The following is a 7,033-nucleotide window of genomic DNA, read 5'->3' on the forward strand; positions in this document are numbered from 1 at the left end:
TCAAGGCACTCTTGCCTGTCCTGCCACCCAGAGTGCTGGATCAGCCCACTTACTCTGATACAGATCTTTTGTTGGCTAAAAGCTTAAAAACCACGCCAACACAGGATGGCTGGCAAATGCTGCGGGACAGCAGGATTCTCCTTCCTGAGGCACTAGGCCAAGAGCTTATTCAGCAGATACACCAAGGGACTCACTTGGGAGGAAATAAATTGGCTAAATTGTTGCGGAAATCCTACTTCATACCCAAACTGAATCAAATGACTAAGGAAACCAGCCAAAGGTGTCTCCGCTGTGCCCAGGTAAACCCAGCAAGATTACTTCTAAACCTGGACAGCACGCTCAAGGTATGTCTCCTGGAGAACACTGGGAAGTTGATTTCACTGAAATGCATCCAGGAAAAGGAGGATATTGCTACCTCCTTGTTTTAGTGGATACCTTTACTGGATGGACAGAGGCCTATGCCACCCGATCAGAGTCAGCTCTGATAGTGACAAAAAGTTATTGACAGAGATTATTCCCAGAGTTGGCCTGCCCATTACTATAGGATCTGACAATGGTCCGGCTTTTATAGCCCAGGTTACTAAAAGTCTGTCCAAGGCCCTAAAATTAAAAAAAAAAAAAACAACTACATTATGCATATAGGCCTCAGAGTTCAGGTCAGGTAAAAAAAAATAAATCATACTCTAAAAAAAAACCATTTCAAAACTAGGGTTGGAGACTGGCAAAAACTGGGTGAGTCTCCTTCCTTTTGCTTTATTATGAGCCCACTGTACTCCCTATGTACTCAGGATCACTCCCTTTGAATCTATGTATGGTCGGGCACCTCCCTTAATCCCCAAACTGGGGGAGGAAATCCTGACATGACATGACCAACGTGCAAGCCTGCAAAAGATATTAAAAATTTAACCTTTTTAAAATACATTTCTAATCTTGCCCCATATTATGACTTGGCTAGTTGGGGACCTGTGATGTACCACCTGGTGCCCTGCATTTTGTTACCCCAAAGACTGTAGTTACTTTCAATAAAACTTGTGTGCAATTTGTAAACTGCACTGAAAAAAGTTATCACCGATTGTCAGGGTTTCTAAATTGTTCTAGTCTTTTTTTTTTGAACCGGGCATTGAACTCAGGTCCTTGTGCTTGCCAGGGAAGTGCTTATTCCACTGAGCCATCTCCCCGGCCCTTGTTCTAGTCTTATAAAGTATCCACATATAACTGGTAATATCTTATTATCCACTAGATGGTTTTTCACATACAGTGGACATACTTTTAACTATATCCCAGCTTATTTGGATGGAATCTCCTGTTGTTTAAGCAGGCTGACTGTAATTCTTCCGTCTCAAGATGATTTGATGCTACACCATTCAAAAACATCATCACCCCACAAGAGGAGAAAAGTTTCTAACATCCCTCTTCCTCCTGACTATAATGATAAAGTCACTTTCCTGTCTGGTGCAGAAGCCTATGCTATGATAATCAGTGTTGTTGGAAACCTATACTTTGGTAAAATAGCAAAAAAAAAAAACATGTAAAACAATTAGGTTATAATGTGGCCAAAACTCTAAATGCTACTTCAACGGCCATCGCCCTACTCAATGCAAAACAAAAGAAACATAGACAAGCTATATTAGACAATCGGGCTGCTATAGATTACTTACTATTGTTTCACTATCAAACATGTAAAAAAAAAAAACATGTGCTGTTTTAACTTATCAGATAACAGCCATCAGATACAAAATCAAATAAACATACTAAAAAAATTAGCTCAAGATATCCGTCAAAGTAATAACGGGGGGTTATTTTCAATATCCCCCTGGATAAATAATCTGATAATTGCTCTGATTGGGCCCATGATCATATTTCTTCTGGTCCTGCTTATTGAACCTTGTATAATAAACTGTTTGACTACGTATATACGACAAAAAATCCGGACAATTAAGTTAATAGTGTTGAGATCTAACAATTAGCCTCTCACACCCGTAGGCAACTCAAGTTATGAGTTTTAAATGAATCAAAGATTTGATTCCCAGATAAAAACCAATGGGGAATGTAAAGGGTTAATAGAGATTTGTGCCTTAATTGTAAAAAATTATAAAAACCCCTTGTGCTTCCTGTTATCTGCTCTAAGAAATGTGTTCTCCCTTTCGGCTCAAGGCTGTTCAACAATAAATAACTGTTTCTTGTCAAGGCAGCAAGCTAACACAAACTCCCTCCCCAACCATCTTCTGTAACATAGGCAGCTTAAGATATATCTTATAAAAATATACACTTATCGCTAAGCTGTAAAAGACCTTTTAGTTATAAACAGTTTGCAGCTGTGTCAAATAAATGCAGTTTCTGTTGTTCTGTACTAGATAACAAGTTTGCTTACCAAACTAGATGTGATTTCTGTTATAAATACCCCCTTGCTACATATGTTCGGGCCGATCAGCCTTCTCCTGTGAGAGAAGTGGCTGATGGACCTGAGCTCAGTAAATAAAAGGCTCTATTCAAATTTCTATCTGGCTGATCTGGTTCCTATGCAGAGTTGACCCATAACAATCTTCATTTCTCTCTATTTCCTGGCTGCCATGCCATTGGGAAGTTTCCTTCTGCCATGCCTTTCCACCATATAATATCATCCTTATAACCAGGTAACCATGTGCTGAACCCATTAATACTGTGAACCAAATAAACCTCTTTTTTTTTTTTTAACGTTCCCCTTGTTTAGTATTTTGTCCCAGGGATGGAAAGTCACTAATACAGGTAAATTATTCTAATTTCCAGAAGATATTTTTGAGACTTTATCAGAAATCGTAAAGACAGCCAAAGAGAACAAGAAAATACTATATAACTCCATATAGCTATAAAGAATTAGAATGAGCAACTCCAACTCAGTTAAAGAGTTTATTGCAACCCCAGCCATATTGGTCACTTTCTGATAGTAATAAACAGGATGTTGCACAGTTACAAATAATGATAATTTGGGAACTAGAAAACAAGAACTCTATCCAAGAAGCATGCATAAATGATCAAACTTTTACTTGTCTTAAAGATTGAAATGGAAAAGTTTGTTCTAAGTTGAAACCTTAAATCTACACTTAACATCAGTGGTGTTTTCCCACTCACTTGATTATTTTAATATGAAAAATACTTCCAAATAATAATAATAAATTGGGCTTGGGAGATAGATCAGTAGAATAAGTGCTTGCCTGGCAAGCTCAGGGTCCTGAGTTCAATCGCCAGTACCACAAAATAATTAATAATAATAATAATAATAATAAAATTGTATTTAGCCCTAACTGACCAACATAAATTATATGGGAAAAATAAAATTGCTTTTTTAATTGAACAAGTCATTTCTAGGTTACTACTTCCCAAACTTTTTCACCTCATTTTACATATAGAAAATATTTGCAATCACATTGGGCATGGCAAAGAATGCTGGTGTTCATAAATTCCCATGTTTCTCTTCTTCCAAAACCAAACACTAAGCAACATTCCTCTCATATTACCCAAAATCCCTGCCTCTGTTGTGAAGGAATATAGCTGAATTCTTGTAAGTAGACTGTAGATAAAACTGATACGTACTATGACTCTTCCTTTCTCTGTCCTGCAGTCAGATGATAGAGAAAAGAATTACAAATATCAAAAGAGAGGAGTTGAGAGTGAGTTCTTCAATGCTCAGTTGAAATCAGTGGCACCAGTATGAGCATATCCTAATATCGGTGAGTACACCTAGTCCACAAATCTTAATTCCCAAATACAATTCTCCCATAATAGGAGCAAAAGCTCCCTAACATAAAGGTTAATTATAGGACTCAAATAAGACAAATGAGCCTGAAACATCTTACAGAACCAGAAAGTAAAGAGTAGTTTGTAAAGGTACGCAGACTTGTTAAAAGAACAGAGGAACCAACCTCTAGGAGCTGCTAAAGGCCAAATATGGGATAATTTGAGCATTAAAATAGTTACAATATTGTATTTTAAAATCATAGAATAAAATTAGTAACATTGGGCCACTAGTGATATTAATGAAAAATTAAATAAATAGGAGAATGACAGATCTTTCCTGTGGAAAGGCTCTATTTGACATAGTATAAAAAGGAAAATGAAAACAAAATCACCATTGGAAAAAAGCTCAATCATTCAAACAAGAATCATTTGCAGACACTAAAACTAGTGGGAAAGGCTGTGGCAAACAATAGAATATTTGCCCAGACTGTCAATATTTTTCCCCCAAAGAGCAGAATTAGAATGTAAAAATCAAATTTCTCCTATTCCCATCAAAAACAGCCTTCACAATGTTTCTCAAGAGATATTTCAAAATCACTATAGACATGCTCTACCACTTAACATACAGTAAACAGATGAAATGAGATATATAGTACATGTTTACATGATACATAGGTTACCTGATCATGAGGTAACGTATCTGTACCTGATCTGTACATATAACATATCTGTACCTATAGAAAGAGGAGACAGTATATCAACAACAGATTCTGGATGCAGAACTAGATAGGATGTCTCTGAAACACACATGAATGGTATGATAATAAGGGAGCAAATATTTGATATTTGGTGAGCTGGGATTGTCAAAATAGAATAGTACAACAATTTGTTTCCAAAATCTTAAATGGCTTTGTAATTCTAACATTGGGCAGCACTTCATTCCATAAAACAGAATGTGTTACAGTGAGCTGAGCTGGGGTGGTGGGTTTTTAAACAGACACAAACTGAAGAAAACAAAAGCAAAGTCATTTCAAGGTTATGTCCCTTGTAAGAGTAGGGAAACTAAGCTGGTACAATGACTGATTTGTAACATCAGATTTCTTCAATTTAGTGGGTTTTGATTGTAAACATTGACAGGAAAATTTACAATCAAGGCCACTGAAAATGTATTGCTTGAGGAATTCGGCTGTATTCATTTACTCTCTCTCTCTCTCTCTCTCTCTCTCTCTCTCTTTCTCTCTCTCTCTCTCATTCTCTTTCTCCCTGCCTCCATCTGTCCTCTGAGTTCTTAGGAGGTCAGATGATTTTTTTTGCTTTGGTGATATAAACCTTTAGTGTGAATAACTCCATTTTGATTTTTTTTTTTTTTGTCTCATTTGTTGGATCACTAGATGGCATAGAACTTAGTCCAACACGGTTGCCTTCTATAATTTTAGTTTAGCTTTATTAATTGTGTCAAAGAAAACTAATACATACTGATAAATGTGGTTTTTCCTCTTCTTGTTGAGCATTATGTATTTTCCCAACCCCCTTGCAGTCAGCCAGGGACCAAAAGACTGTTGTCTATTGAATTGTAGGTGAAACTGATATACGTATCCAAGCTTGGTCTCCAAATTCTTTCTTCAGTCCTCAATTCTCTGCCTTTCTGGTTTACTGGAAGTTTTATAAAACAGTATTCCCTGGGTTAGGGAGATGGCTCAGTAGAATAAGTGCTTCCCTGGCAAGCACAAGGGCCTGAGTTCAATCCCAGTTCCACACACACAAAAAAAAAAAAAGAAAGAAAGAAAGAAAAAAAAAAAAAAACAGTATTCCCACTAAATAGAATGACCTTATCTTCCTGAATGATTGTAATAAAGTTTTCTTGTCAATCTACATTAAATTGTGATATAAGAAATAGGCCTTGTTACCTAGGCATGGTAGCACACACCTATAATCCCAGCATTTAGAAGGTTCAGGCAATAGGCAAATTCAAGACCAGCCTGAACTGCATAGCAAGACTCTGTCTTAAAAAGACAGAAAAAGAAGTTCTGGCCAGATAGCTCAGAGGATTAAAACACCTGCTTAGGCAGATGCAGGGACCTGGGTTCCATCCCCACCATGCTGTGCTGGCCTCGGCCCCAGAGCACACTCAGCCTGTGACTGAGACTGGGTGTGGTAGCATATGCCTGCAATCCCAGCACTTGGGTGGCTGAAAACAGGAGGATCACTATGAGTCAGATCTGGGTAGTGAGACCCTGAAGACCCTGTACTAAATACATTTTGAAAGAAAGCAAGCAAGCAAGCAAGCAAGCTTGTTTGTGTTAGGCCACTGAAACACTTGGAGGTGTTTGTTATCATAATGTAGAAGTTTGTTATTTTCATGGACTCAGATGAATGACATTTCCCTGTTTTCACACACTTGTATACTTACTTCTCTGACACATTGTTCTTTCATTATGTACCATGCTTTGGACATTGGGATATCAGCAAATATGACAACGCATAAGAAAAATATTTGTGCATTAATATTTACTCTCTGCTGCTCATGTGAAGCTTTCTTACCAGTAAAAAATTTAGGCTAGCTTGCCAAAGATATATGACCCAGCCATTAGTCAGCACCAATGGCTAAACATGTAAAAGAGACCACATTATAAAACATATGCCCAGACAAGCTGCCAGATGACTGCAGCTGCAGAAGTGACCCACAAAAAGATCAGAAGAACCTCCTAGCTAACCATAACACAAGTGTTTTACCCATAGAGTACATGAGTAAATACAATGAATATTGCTTCCAAGCTATAAGTTTTATGTTTTGTTTTACAGTGATAGATAACTAATACAGTTAGCTTGTTTTGACTATTATATTGGGCTATAGATAAGGCTGATATACCTCAGAAATGACTGGGCTGAGAGAATTAGCTTCAATTATTTCATTTCCACCTGTTGTTTGAAAACTATCTGTGGCATATCAATATATCACAGCACCATGATCTCAAAACTGTTCAGTAATACTTTATTCTCATCCATAAATTTGACCTAATAGAGTAACATACAGAGTCCACCGAAGAAAACTATATATACTTCAGCAGTTCATTGTACTGACAAATGTTGGGAAACTAATGGCCATCACTTTGAGCATCTCTTGGAACTGTAGAGGTCAAAGGTAACTTGTATTAATCTCATGATGTCTCAATAAATTTAGTATTAAAATATTTAATACAAGTTTTTCTTTTCCCAATTAATATATTTTTTGGGCTGACCCTGTAGTCTTAAGATATAATCAGTGTGGGGCTGGGGAAATGGCTCAGTAGAATAAACGCTTCCCTGGCAAGTGCAAGGG

The 7,033-nt window shown here is 37.2% G+C and overlaps 1 protein-coding gene across 1 annotated transcript in view; it reads left to right on the forward strand.

Annotated features, from left to right (window-relative positions):
• Mcc (mutated in colorectal cancers) overlaps positions 1–7,033 on the forward strand; it is a 592,098-nt gene that overhangs the window by 4,815 nt on the left and 580,250 nt on the right. The window lies entirely within an intron of this gene.

Source organism: Octodon degus, unplaced genomic scaffold (assembly GCF_000260255.1).
Source record: "Octodon degus isolate 3935 unplaced genomic scaffold, OctDeg1.0 scaffold00048, whole genome shotgun sequence".
NCBI lineage: Eukaryota > Metazoa > Chordata > Mammalia > Rodentia > Octodontidae > Octodon > Octodon degus.